This window comes from Haemorhous mexicanus, chromosome 10 (genome assembly GCF_027477595.1).
Source record: "Haemorhous mexicanus isolate bHaeMex1 chromosome 10, bHaeMex1.pri, whole genome shotgun sequence".
In the NCBI taxonomy this organism is placed as follows: Eukaryota; Metazoa; Chordata; class Aves; order Passeriformes; family Fringillidae; genus Haemorhous; species Haemorhous mexicanus.
This window is the reverse complement of record NC_082350.1, coordinates 4,909,077-4,923,250: the sequence shown is the minus strand read 5'-3', so window position 1 is coordinate 4,923,250 and position 14,174 is coordinate 4,909,077. Positions and strand designations below refer to the sequence as shown.

At 41.2% G+C, this 14,174-nt stretch overlaps 1 protein-coding gene across 2 annotated transcripts in view; it reads right to left on the bottom strand.

The window, feature by feature from the left end:
• WDR33 (WD repeat domain 33) overlaps positions 1 to 13,648 on the bottom strand; it is a 69,301-nt gene extending 55,653 nt beyond the window's left edge. Inside the window, exon 1 of one of the 2 annotated variants that reach the window (XM_059854996.1) lies at positions 13,491 to 13,648. The gene's annotated coding sequence lies outside the window, so the exon portion shown is untranslated. The remainder of the gene's footprint in view (positions 1 to 13,490) is intronic. The other variant, XM_059854995.1, reaches the window with a different exon arrangement.
• Positions 13,649 to 14,174: the final 526 nt, after the last annotated feature.

Genomic DNA, 14,174 nt, shown 5'->3' with positions numbered 1-14,174 from the left:
TATTCTGTTTCTTCAGCTTTTGAAATCACTGCCTCCTATCACAAAAAGCCTTTACCTGCATTTACAAACTCTGAGAAAAGTACTGTTTATTCAGCTGCTTAGCACCATTTTCTAGTAATCACTGCTTCAAGTATTATGTTTTATCCACATCATACCCTCATCACATCGTGTGTGCATATGACCATTATATAGTATATGAAAAGATATATAAAAATGTGTGCACATACACACACATTAGGGCATATACACACTCCAACTGAAGCTTCCAAACAAAGCAGCTTTAGAAAGAAATGGTTTTGGCTCACAATTATCAAATGAAACCAGAGCATTTTTTCCAAAGACCCCTATTTGAGTCAGAAAAATATACCCATTTAATGGTTACCAGTATCCTGCTTGGTCTTTTGTTGGGACAAACCAAAGCCTCTTCAGGCTCTCCTTAACATCATTTTTATCAACTACACTGTCAGAATTCAGCATGTCTATTAGCTAAAGCTCCTTTTGTATTGGCAGTGTGAGCAGAAACCTGCAAACAAATATCAGAGGACATGGCACAATCCAGTGTAGTAACAGCTGATTTTCTATTTTAAGCAAAGTACCAAACTTTATTTTAGAGTCCATCAACAGGAGTTTAAATGGAAGAAACCATATTTTCCTTAATTCACACAATTAGAAGCATCAACAAGATTTGTTTCCAACATTTGGCATTCTTTTCATTTTATCATTTTATTGTGTCTGGACAGTAAAGTTACCAACCAATTGCTTTTTCTTCTAATTCATTATACCCTTATCATAATGTGAACTAAGTTTATTTCTGTATTCCATTTTTCCATGCATCCTTATCAGTTTTCCACTTTCTGTCCCCATGAACAGGCCTTTCAAAGCCTCACACATTTTGAGATATAAATGAATTTGGGGATACAGAGCCTACAGAGCAAGCCTCTCATTCCTCCCTAGTGGTGTGGTGCCATAAGGATGCCAAGCCTATTAATGCCATCAAGCAATCAGAGACATGCTACTGGAGAACAGAACTAAAAATGAAAAAAAACCTCCCAAAAATCTCACACCCAGAACAGCATGGAGTAAAGGCAGATGGATTTGGGCAGTTTTTGTTTTTTAAAATGAGCCAAAAGTCACATACAGTATTAGTCAATTACAGAAAATGGTTACCACTGAATTAACGTACCCAAATAAAGCATTTAACACAGCAGCATTATTACTTTATCATCCTGTTTGGATATGATTGTTCCTTTTATATAAAAATGAACCTTGCACTAAGTTTTGAAAATTGACAGATTGCCACTTCAATCATGAACCAAAGCATTTCACACATAACTTCACTAAATCAAAACAAAACAAATTAGGCTACCCAAACCAAACTAAAAGCACCAAACTATTAAAGCCTGGAGAAAAAGAGCCATGGCTTATATTAAATACATCATTACTTATAGGTAGCTCAATACTACAAGAAAAAAAAACCAACCTGATTTATGTATAATCTTGACATATTTCATACTGTTTATGCAAAAAATAAATCTCATCATTAATAAAATGCAGTTAATTGGTAAATAAAACATCCTTGCCTATTTAATAGGTATTTTTAACTGAAGGTAAAGACACTTGGGTGGAATACAGTGAGTTATAAACGGAATATGCCAAAAGAAAAGTATGTTTCCAAATGGAAGCAAAGAAGGTTATGGTGCAGAGTGCAAGCAGCAGTCACTTTGCAAACCCCACGCTGAAGCTTCAAAGACACTGCCTGAAATGGCTACAGCAGCAAAGGAAAAGGAGTGCTACACATTTCCTGAGGGTACCTACAGAATACTTGTTTAAATGTGTATTAGTTCTACTCTAAAGTACACACAGGCTCTAAACCAAGCAGTTCTCCAGTGGTACCAAACTGAGAACTGACAGGAGTTAATTGCACTGCCACAGCTCACAGGAGTTCAAAACATGGTTTGGGACACGTGGTGAACAACACAGGATTGGAGAAGAACCACCTCAGCTTCCTGAGGAATAAGGTAAGAACACCACAGTGCAAAGGCACCAAGTTTATTGCTCAATACATCTTTCTTTAATCAGCAAAGCAGTTTTACATCTACAGTGTATAGATAACTGCATTCCTTTTTAAAATTATGAAGTCCCACTGTCAGTAGTCATCTCTGAGAACACATCTCTCTGCATTTTTTGTGTATTAAGAAATCTCTAAGTGCATCTGAATAAGCACACCAGTTCAGAAAAACAATCACATCAAATATAAATTAATGTTCTTCCTTTCCCTCTTTTGCAGAGTATCAACACTTAATGTCTGCATTCCAAAAGATCTGCCTGTCTTTTCTCCTTTGGGAGAATGTGCATTTCTGCTCTAGACACCAGCAGTGGATCCTTCCATGGCTCCCCCTTCCTAAGGAAAGCTCTTTCTTGGCCTCCTCATCCACCTTCTTTCCCTTCCTGGGAATCCTACCTCTTCCCAGTGCAAAAGAATTACGTGAAAAGACATATTCCAGACATAAATGTGCAAAATTTTGCCATCTTCAGCAACCATGTTTTAGAAAACAAAATATTAATTTTTTAAAAAATTTATATTTAAAAAAAGAAAAACATGCATGTACACACACACACACACACACCCCCACACACCATTTCTCCATTGCACACAAACAGAGCCAGCCATCCTGATTAAAAATTGAGAGAGTGGCAGACAGGTCATTAAATCATAAAATTTCCAGGCAGGGGGTTACACAGGAAAAAAAAAAAAAGTTAATTTAAATGGTTTGGAGAAGTGAAGAATCCTGTCTTCCAATTATTTTAAACTAAATGAGATAGACCCAAAATAATTTCTCTTTTAAACAGAAAATGAACCTGAGCAAAAGGTTTGTTTTCATTGAGGGTTTTTTACATCTCCCTTGCTTCACTCACTGATCAGAATGGAGCAAGAGAGCTGCAGCTATGCTAAAAACCTGCAAAAGCATCAGAAAATTACACTACCAAAGCCACTGTAAAACCAGCACTAGCAGCAGCAAGCTTCTACCACATTTTCCTGAACACACACTTGAAATCTGCCAAAACTAATTTGCATGTCTGTCAATGAATTAATCTCTCACAGCAGATGAGATTTGGTTTTTGCTCCATTCAGATGTCATCAATTTCTAAAGAAAAGATTAATCTTACATTTCCTTCACTGCACATAAGGTCAATCCACTCAGAAAACACTGACAAAAACATGAAAAAAAACCACTATGCCAAACTGCAGATGTAGTGAAAACAGACTAATCTGAGCAATTCCTCAAATTGCTTTGTGTTTCAATATCCTACTGCACTGGAAAAACAGTTAAACAGATTCACAAAACCAGATTACCCAATGTTTGAGAATTCTACATCTTTCTGAGACAAAAAAAAAAAAAGTCTCAAGTAATTTTGAGTACTTTTCTTATTATATGTAGGTTGTGTAATTTTTATTTCAGAACAGATGTGAGACAGATTAAGCTGTTTCACTGGAATATAATGGTATCTTTCCCACTGATTATGAGAGAGAACTGGTGGATTAAGCAGGATTATAAAATTAGTTAAAAACTAGATTCAATAATGGAAGTACCAGTTGCTCAACCTTTTAGTCAAAAGCAGACCTGTAACAGTAAAAAAAACTGCGTAAGGTTCTTGACCTCTGAATATTTTAAAATATTATTCCTATTTTTGAATTACATAAAGGCACTGCAGCATGCATTTTTGTGCACTTTTATATGCATATCTCCAATGATTTTCTACAAGGCATGCAGATGTGAGCACAGGAAGTTTAAGCTTAAAACCAAAACCATTCTTACAATTTCAGACTCCTTAATTATCTACAGGTGCTGGAGGTCCCTAATACAGCAAATCAACAAACTCAAGGCAGAAATACTGCCCTGTGTTATACAACACTGCTATTATGCAACATCCCTATTCTCTGCAGCAAGTACTTTTTCCCTGGCCTCTACTGCTCTGCTCCCAACACACATCTGCAACCATTCTCTATTGTATTCTATTTGTGAAGCAAACTTTCCTAGAAATGGGGTTTAAATTCTGACCATGCAAATCAAGGGAAAGAATTTAGCACCTTTTCCCATTCCAGTCATTGTGCTCCAACAGAAAACGTAAAAAATAAATAAAAATCTCATTTTTCCTTAAAATTGCAGAAATAGACCTCATTTAATAATTGCCTATAACAATAAACTACTCTGCCTAAAAGGCTCACAGATCTGCTCTTATTTGGAAATACTCCAAAGCTTTTTGCTTATGCACAGTCCAAAATCTCCTACACTGGTGTGACCAAAACCCTAAAATGCAGCAGCATTTTTTTTTCCCCTTTAACTTCAGTTCTGTACCTTCAAAATGTCCAGATTCACCACAAAGATGGAATCTTTGGATTTTCAACAGAACCTGAATATGTTCACACACTGTACAGAGTGTAAAATGACAGAACATGCAACATGGCAAAGTGAGATGATGTTGATGCAGCTTTGGATGTAAAGGATTTATTCCCTGCAGGAAAAGGAGTACTGATATTTAATTGACAAAAAGGGCCTACACCTTTAAGTTTCACATAAAAACACACAATGCTCACGAACTTCTGAAACAGGAGAGCAAACTTACAGCAAATTGAGCCAAGCCACCTAAAATCCCAATGGAGATCACCTTCAAACAGCCAGTCTGGAGCTCTCTGTTAGAGAGTGAAAAGCTTCAACAGCTGAGCCTGCTTAGCTGCATGTAAGTTACACACACTTCAACACCTTCTTTAAACACTTCCTTCAAATTCTGGATTTCTAGTACTCAACAAATACCTCATAATCAAATCACAAACGTTCCTTATTTTATGCTCAAGCTGAACACTTGACTCGTTCCAGAGCAGACATATTTACAGGAAATCATGTGCTTACATACATTAAAAAAACCCCTCAAAATTCTTCATTTCACAGGACTCAGACAGCTCCAGTTTTACCTCTCTGACTACAGTACAGAAAACTGCTTTCATGAGTGCAACAGCCTGGGATCCTTGCCTTTCTGCACCTCACAGAAGCAACTTCTGTGAGCTAAAGTTTCTTGAGCTGTACTTCAAAACATGGAAGCAACCACAGATTGCACCTCAGCTACAAGACAGACATGATTTGGTTTGCTGCCATGATTTTACTGTTACCAATTGGATACCTTGGTTTTACCTTACAGTTTATTCACAATATTTGTTTTTTAACAGAACATTTTTCCTCCCCCTAAACTTCCCAACTACCCCCTTATTTCAACTGCTGCTTAGTATTTATCAAGAGGTGTATTATAACCTAAACTGTCTTTACTTGAGTCCCTATGATAACAGCAATTCATCTTGCCTAGCTGAAGACTCACAGCTTGGTTTTCATGCTGAAGTGATCACTGATGCTGCCTTACCTTGGAGTTGCTACTATGTCAGGAAACAAAAGTTTAGGACTGATGTTTAAAACATATAAACATGTCATAACAGATACTAAAAAACCTGACTTATGAAAAGTAGTTTACAAGGAAAAAAAAAAGCCTGTCATCCTTGCTAATCCTAAGTATCAAGACACTCTTCAGCTGGTTATAATATCAAAACATAGTGAACAAAAAAGTCACAGCAGAATGTGTGTGGATGCTCCTCCCAGTTTCATTCAATGAGCAGTTGCCCTCCCTTGAGAGGAGAACATTCTGTTTCCTATTCACTGCCTGAAGCTCTCTGGGTTGTTCTGTGAGCAGCCAGTCATTCTGCAGCTCCTGCAAACCCAGGAGGCTCTGCCTGCCCACAGAGAGCTCTGCAGGTCTCCCTGCTCATTTCCAGGTGTTCCTGGTGAGCCATTCCTCAAATCCCCCTTGACTCAAGTACTACTGTTAGGTACATCATGGGATGGACAGAAACAGACAAGAGGAGGAGAAAGAGTGACAAATTCTCCAAAAAAAATTCTTCAGAGGACTTCATTATCAGCAGAAGGGAAAAGGATTAGAAGGACTATGACAATTTGTAGGGCAAAACTTAAGTAGGAAACACAGCAAATTGTCTTGCTTCAGGCACTGCCACCTGAAATTCTGATTATGAAGAAAACAAAGTTCATATCATCTAGCAACAGTTTCCTTCTCCTCAGTCACACTATGGAACAGAAACATACATTTCAACATTCTAAACACAGTTGAGCATCCGAGACCCAAAGAGTTGCAAATTCAATGCTAACAAGACACCTAAACCTTTTTAGTAAAACTTGGCAATTATGTTACAAAGATTTACTTTTCACAACCTTCATCTGTTAAATGATTACCAAACATACCCAGAACTCTTGCAACATTTGCTTTTCCATAGAAGAGAAGCTGCAAATAGCAAGAGAATTTAGGGAATTTTTACTTCATGACCCCAGGAATGCTCACTCCCTGCCCCCTTTAATGTTACTCAGACCCATCTTCTGACAAAACAATGCTGTTTGCTATTCCAGTTTCTGGGCCAAATCATGGCAAAAGAGTGTCTCAATTTTCTATACTTACACAATTGAAGACTAGAAGGGGTAGCAGGGGGCAGGATGACAGTGCTATCACGTGTGATCATGTGAAAAAGTGTGCCTTTATATGCTGAGAAGTGTAAGAAGGTTAAAAAAAAAACCAAAAACAACTAAAAGCAATGTTTTCCAACAGTTATTAACTGTATTCAAAGACCCTTTTTCCACTTCTCTAACCAAAAAGAGATTTTGTACCTCAGTAGAAACGCCAAAATAAAAGAACATTTAATTTTGCTGCATATTTTAATGCTAAAATCCATTTATCACTTATGTCCATACCCCAACCTGAATTCAGAGGTGGAAACTGTGCACCAGAGCTCTCATCTTCTGGGCACCTCAAGGTTATTTACACACCTCATGTATTCAGAGTAAGAAAAGAAGAGACTTAACAACCCTACATCCACACTGCAGAATAAATGGCCTATAACATACTACCCTACAATGTTTTCTTCACAATATCCAAGAAGATTTCTTAAAGGGCTTTTTTATTCTCTTTTCATAAAAAGATGTGGCAGATGCACACATACTTATCCAAGAAATTTGTTATCTGCCCCAACAGCTGAGTAGCTAAATTAGCAACTATGTTTATAGCAAAATATGCAAATTAATACCTACAGTTGTTATGCCTAGACTTAGCTGATGAAGAGACATCGTTAAGAAACAGTAGTGGAATTGCAGCAAACAATTCAAACATTATTGAATCACACAATACTGCTAAACAAGGCTAATGAACCCTGCTAATTATCAATGCTCCCCATTTTTATCTTATTGATGAAGCCAAGGAGTTAAAAACAAACAAAAAAACCCAACAAGTCTGATCAAACACCTGCTAAATTAAGGGGACAGTCAAAGAAAACAGCACTTCTCAAACTATTTTGACCAAATAAAGTTCTGACTGCAGATTATTCATGTGAAGATCTCCAGAACAGTGAATCTGCTTCAGTTAAGATATGAAAGTCTAGCATATATGCAAACTTTGGGTTTTTGCCACAGTATGGTGTGGAAGATTAATGCATAACCCCTGTTTGCTGGTGGTTAGGCTAGGAACTGTTCAATCCCAGGAGGAACAAACTTGCAATAACAAAAAATACACAGTGCTGTTCATTGTAGTTTCAAGCTCCGAGTGTAAAAAATTATAGATATCACTTGAGCAGTCCTTAGTTTTGCCAGAAATTTTCACCTATTTTCAAACATAACCACCCTAGATATTTCTCCTGTAACAAGAAATTTCCAATACAAAACACTTTCTAAACTGATGGGTGATGCATACACATCTCATACAACTGGAAATGAATTAGAAATGCACTTTCTTTTTACTGGAATCACAGAGCCAGTTTGTTCCAGGAACATGTTTTCTGATCTTTGCTTGTGGATTACAAGCCCTGCAAATGCCTATATATTGTTATGTGTGTGTGTATATATATATGTATATCTGTGTACATGTATATATATGCACAAACTGGTAAAAACCCACTTTAAAATTCTTTAGTAAACAGCCTTTGCTTTTACTATTTAGTAGAGTTCAATAAAACCTTCTGTATCAATACATTTCTCAGTAAAGTCAAGCTCACACAAAGCATTTCAAGGAGAAAGGATTCAGTGTCAGATTCTCCCTAAATACAAAAGTCAATCATTTCCCCATGAGAATGACAATTCAGTAGAACAGCAGAACCAGAGAGCTTCAGTTTTGAAAGCTGAAGTTCTGAAAGTCTGAAATCCCTCAGCATTTCTCTCCTACTTCTTTTTTCCTGCCTTGAGAATATCAGCAAGTTTTCTTGTCAAAAGCAGCATTTTCATCACCAGTTTTAGTTCAGTATTTTCATCTTACTACAAAGAAAGCTTGGCAGCTATGGCTTATATCAGTCAGGAGTCTACAAGGATATTACTAGAAATAGCAACTTCATTTCTTAGGTTTAGATTTGCTAAGGAGACCAAAATGCTTGCATCCATCCATAGAAAAAGATTGTAAAATATGGTTTGATGACTGATTCTAGCAGGACTTTAGCTCCAAACTCTGTAACTGAGAAACAGTACAAACACTGCAGAATAGACATACTCATTCAGCCTGCACTCCTCCTCCCTGCAATTCTGCACAATCCCCAATTTTTCTGGTGGTAGCACCATAACATTTCACCAGTCTCTGCAAAGAGGTGCAATGGTTTGCACCATTCCACGGCCCAAAGGAAGAACTTTTCAAAGGTAAGTGGTGATTTTTACTGATGGGATGGGGGAAGGAGGACAAGGGCAGGGTGGTTGCTGTTCTTGCGACCACACAATCTGAGTGCAGCCATAGCTACTGAGGGGACCTCAGCACTGAATTACTGAGCTGACCCAAATCCAAACTAAAACTGCTGAGACCAAAACCAAAGCAGCCCTGGCTTGAGCCCAAGTGTGTGCTCCCTCCCATGACCCCTCCTTCAAGCCAACATAAACATCTGATGACCACACTGGCCATGTACCTAAAAAACTGCTCAGTGTTAGGAGACCATTTTAGCTAACACTGGTCAAAACTCAGAGCAGCCTGGCAGGCAGCTGGCCACTGAGAATTGCAGGGAAAGACTCCACTGACCAGGAGGAAAACCAAAGGATCAGAAGCAGGGCAAGCAGGCATTACCACGCACAGATCCACAGCCTTCAGGCTGTAAGTCCAGCACTTCCATTACCTGGAGCTGTGCTGCTGCTTGACCAGCTCCAAGTGCAGCTCCTGTCAAACCCAGAACTGCAGCTGAATACTCCTGTACCAACAGTAAATAAAATAGAAGTCACTGTGCTGCCAAAACTGCACCATGAACACAAAACTAGACCAAACACAAACTGCTAAAGACTCCTTGTTATCCAGGCTCTGGCCACTTTTAAAAAAAAAGACACATTAACATTCTTTTGTAAAATGTTTCTTTTGGATTTGGGATAATGATTTAAAAGAATCCTCAAATGCTTAAACTGCAGAAACATGGATTAATTCACGTACCCCTGTGCTCAGATTGAATTATATAAAACATTACTATAAAGAACTGATCAGTGCCAACAAATCCATAGTTCTAGTGGCAAAACTGCTTTTGGCCTATCCTGTCAGATAATCCTGCTGAATTTCATGGCACTCTCTTTTGGGTAAAGTCACAGGTGAGTGACTAAGAGCCACTGAAATGTCAAGCTTTGTGACCAACTGCTTTGGATTAAACCTTGGTACTGCAGACATGACCATAATTTCAGGGATGTGGTTTCAGAAGAGCTGACCTGTCACATCAGACCAGTGCACGCTGCCTCTCCTCAGGTCACCACCACCCAGTGCAGCCCAGGTCAGAGCCATGGCAGAGACAGGGATTTCCCATCACCTCCTCTTTCCCACCTCACCGATTCCAGAACCCGTGTTTAACATCCAGGCCAGAACAGAAAAGTGACCCAAACTAAACCCAAACATCCTAGTTCTGCTCACAGAAAGGGTCCCCCTGTACAGCCACCTGCACCACTGCACCAGCTTCCGGACAGGCAACAGAATACTATAATTTAAATGATTTTAAATGACCTAAAATTAGGGGTTAAATAAAATTCACAACTACACTGATATTTTCAAAATTCCAAAAGTTAATAAATTTTTTTTGAACCAATATACTTCATTATACTGAACACTAATTAAATAGCACCAAAGAGCTCATATGGCATGTTATTGTTAGTTGATTTTGATGCAAAGAACAAAGTGAACAGAAAATTGAAAGCGTACAGATTTAAGAACAGTGTATGGAAAAATTTCCTATTTAAAGGAAAAATGAAGTTGAAGATAAAGTTCTAACTCTTTTCTATCTTTTAGTTCTACTTTTAGTTTTCTACTGATAGAAAAAAGTTCTAATTTTTTTCTATCAGTAGAAAAAAATGTACCAGGGTTACTTGATGCAATATAAAAGAGGAGGAAATGTTCTTATTTACGTCTTAAGAATGAGAAAAATTGCTCATGCTTTTAAAATACTCTATCTATATGTGTAAGAACACTTATATGTAATTGTTTGCACCAACACAAGCTTTATCAGGGTTAGACAGCAGTGATGATCAATATTGCAGAGGCTTCCCTTCTGGTGAGAGAAAATGTGATAAAGCCCCAACGAGTGGAAGTGCTCAGAACAGAAGGCCAGCTCTGGTGCAGAGGTAGAACAGGAGCAGGACCAGTTAAGTGAAGTTCACAGCACTGAGTAACTCGGCCTCCAGGATCCCTCCACACACAGACTGAACTCCTGATCACTGCACAGCCCCAGGCAGGAGTGGAACCACTGCAAACTCACTGCCTGACAGCAAACTGCTAGCAAAAGTGCTATTAGCACACCAGAGGAACCACTCACTGCTTTCCTGCTAAACACACACTTCCATCCCCAGTCCAGGTTTCACAACAGCATGACTGGGACAGCCAGCCCCAGTGTGGAGAGCAGGCTGAACCAGAAGTGACATTATGAAATGCTGAGTAGCTTTTTTAAATATTAGTGAGAAAGAACAGGTTGCTGGGAAGTTTAGCACCATTTGGAAAATAGGAGACCGTGGATGCTCCAAACTGAAGTGAAATTACTAGCAAAACACAAATCAAAACCAGTTAGGACTTCTCTGCTCTTACCTTCAGATATTTTCTATGATAAGAAGCAAAACCCAAGGTTATCTTAAGGTTTTAATCTCTTGAAAGACCCTTGGCACATCTCACCTCACCACCATGCTCTGACAATGCTCAGTTTCTGTAGTAACCACACCAACCAGGACGGCACCTCTGTATTTTTACCTTTGTTAACATAACAATCCAGTATCAGGAATGTAAACACGGCAAATAAAGAATAAATTTTGTAAAATTCACAAACACACTGCAGATAGCTTCCTGCCTGTTTTCACAAGTAGTTTTCTACATTATACCCTCTATCTGAGCAAGGCCAAAATAATTCTCATTTCCAGTGCTACTGAACCAACTCTTGAAATTCCCTAGACACCTGGCTAGCAGATGCACAAAATGAAATATTCTGCATGGAATCATCCCAGTACAGACTAAACTGTATTCCTTCCATATGGCTACTCAGCCTAATGTCCTGTCCATGAGTGTTTTTTTCAGGTGAGTCAGAAGACTCCTCTGTTGGGATGGGAACAAAACAGGAGACTTCTTATCCCCTCCTCAGAACAAGGAGGCAGCAGCAGAAGGCATTCCTGGTACCACTATCTCAAGCACAGTTTAGGATTATGAGGCTTTCACTTCCTGTGCTGATAACACAAATACAAAACTGATGAGAAATTTTCAATTCCAACAGTCCAAACAGTCCAATATTTACTGCTCCAAGGGTTCAGTGTTGGTCCTACACTTCAGACAACACTGTTTGCAGTGACTGATATCTGAGTCAAAAGGTTTTAGCAGCTTTATGAGTAGTTACTCACACCTAACATTCTCTACAGCTCTAAGGGGTTTTTTCTCCCCCCAGTCTTTCAATACTTTAATCTGTTTTTAGTATCTATATTTTCAGATCTTCTCATCAGAACTATTACAACACAACTGAACAAGATGTTAAGAATCGGAATTTTGAAACACATTTAATAATTATATATTCTCAGAGTTAGATGATGGCAGAAGATTGCAGCAGATCACTGAGAAGTAAATATCAGTTTACTTGAAAAAGAACTTAGGAGTAGGGAGCCCTGGAGTATTTTGGTACAACACTTTTTGCACACTATAAACTCCCTGACATGCAATATTGCCTCTCTTATAGGAAGGCCAGAACTACAGTTAAGCATAAAAGTTAGAGCATTGAGTTAAGCATAAAAGAATAAAAATACGCTGCAAGAAGGATGAGGGATTACTGCCTACACAGAAAAACAGACTGCCAAACAGTACCCACAAACTGCAAACAAGGATGCAATGAGGCACAAGACTTGTAGAGCACAGAACTACTTACCTATGACAACTTTGTCAGCCAGATGCATTCAAGCAACTGCTAATATTAAAAAATACTGTATTTGAGACTATACAACTACTTACTCATAACAAAGAAGCTAACAGCATGAGAGAAATAACACATACTTCTAAGGAGGCAGGACATTTAATGAGCTCTCTCCAAGGGAAAAACGCTGAGCTATTTTTTTCAAGTTGAACAAGTCCCTTAGGTCTGCAACCCATGCACAGGCTGATGAGTCTCGGCCAGTGGAATGTGACACCACATGATGACCAGCCCCTTCACCATGCCAGCACAAGTGTCTGCTGCACACGGCTGTGTGTTATTACATTGCAAGGAACACACTACAACAACAGTGGGGTTATACAGCACAAAACGCGAGCAACAGCCCTCTCGGGATCCATAAGAAACCCGAAAATAATAGTTTCCCATTCTTTTACCAATGTTTTTTAGTCCTACAGAACTAAAACCGTTCTCTACCGACAAATGCAGTCATCTCACTTGGTATCTGAGAAGCTTAAATACTAACCTAACTAGGATTCTAAGTCTGTGGCCTTTTCTTCTCTCTCCTTAAAACACAGAGGACTACCCTTGTAAAGAACCACATAAGTCAAAAATTCGAGGTATCTAACACGGTTCGTAATGGCCAGAGCTTCCCAGCCCTATGTTCAAAGCAGCCACAACCTGATCTCCACTCGGACTCAAGACCGAGAGAAGAACAATCTTAAGAAATTATAACATTAAAAGAAGTAGAAAAAGCCAGGATTGAGAGCCTGGGGCGAAGCCACCGACAGACACCTGTGCAGTGAAGAGGACAGAGGCCCTGCCGTCCGCTTCCAGACCCGGCCCTCGAACACACCCCACCACGGGGCCCGGTCGCGGCGCTGGGCCCTGGCTCGGCTCTCGCCAATGCCTCGGGCGCCCCGGCCCGGGGACTCCCTGCTCCCGCCGGCGGCCCCCGCCCTGCCCCGGCCGCGCCGCTGCAGGGCCGCGGCCTAAAGATGGCGGAGGCGGCCGCGCTTCCCCGGCTGCACTCCCGCCCCGCCCGACACTGAGCCGCACTCACCACACAGCCAGCCTCTCGTACCGGGACTCCGCGCCCCACCGACACCTCGCCGCTCGCCTCGTCGTCCTGGCTCCGGCAAACTCCGCCGCCGCCGCCGCCTCACGACCCGCGGCCGCCCGCCATCTTCCCTCCGCCTCCCCCGCCAGCAGCGCACGCGCCCCACGGCAGCGCGCACGCGCACTACAGCAGGGCGCGCGGGCGGGGGCGCCGCTCCTGAAGGGCCCCGGGCGGCAATGCGCGTGCGCACTTGGGGCGGGGCGGGGCGCGCGCCGCTTCCGCGAGCCGACCCGGCCGGCACACTAATCACAGGGCGCGGGCGCGCAGAGCTGCGCGCATGCGCAGAGCGCCCGGCGGGGCCGTCCCGCGTGTGGCGGAGGCAGAGGGGCGCCGACGGTGCCTCAGAGCCGCCGGACCGGGACCCGCCCGGGACCCGCCTCCGGACACTGCTAAGACCCGCCGGGCTGGGATCTGCCCCTGGACACTCCCGGAACCCCCGGGCCAGCCGGCTCCAGCTCGCCAGAAGAGGCACTGCCCGCGGCCAGAGCGATAAGTGCTCCGGGCGCGGCCGTGTTGTGCGCTGCTTCTTGACAGTCCTCTCACTCTCACCAAAGGCCCAGGTGCTACAAGACACTCCGCCTGGTGGGGCTCCCAGAAATACCTTTGGAGTGGGCTGCCCAGGGAGGC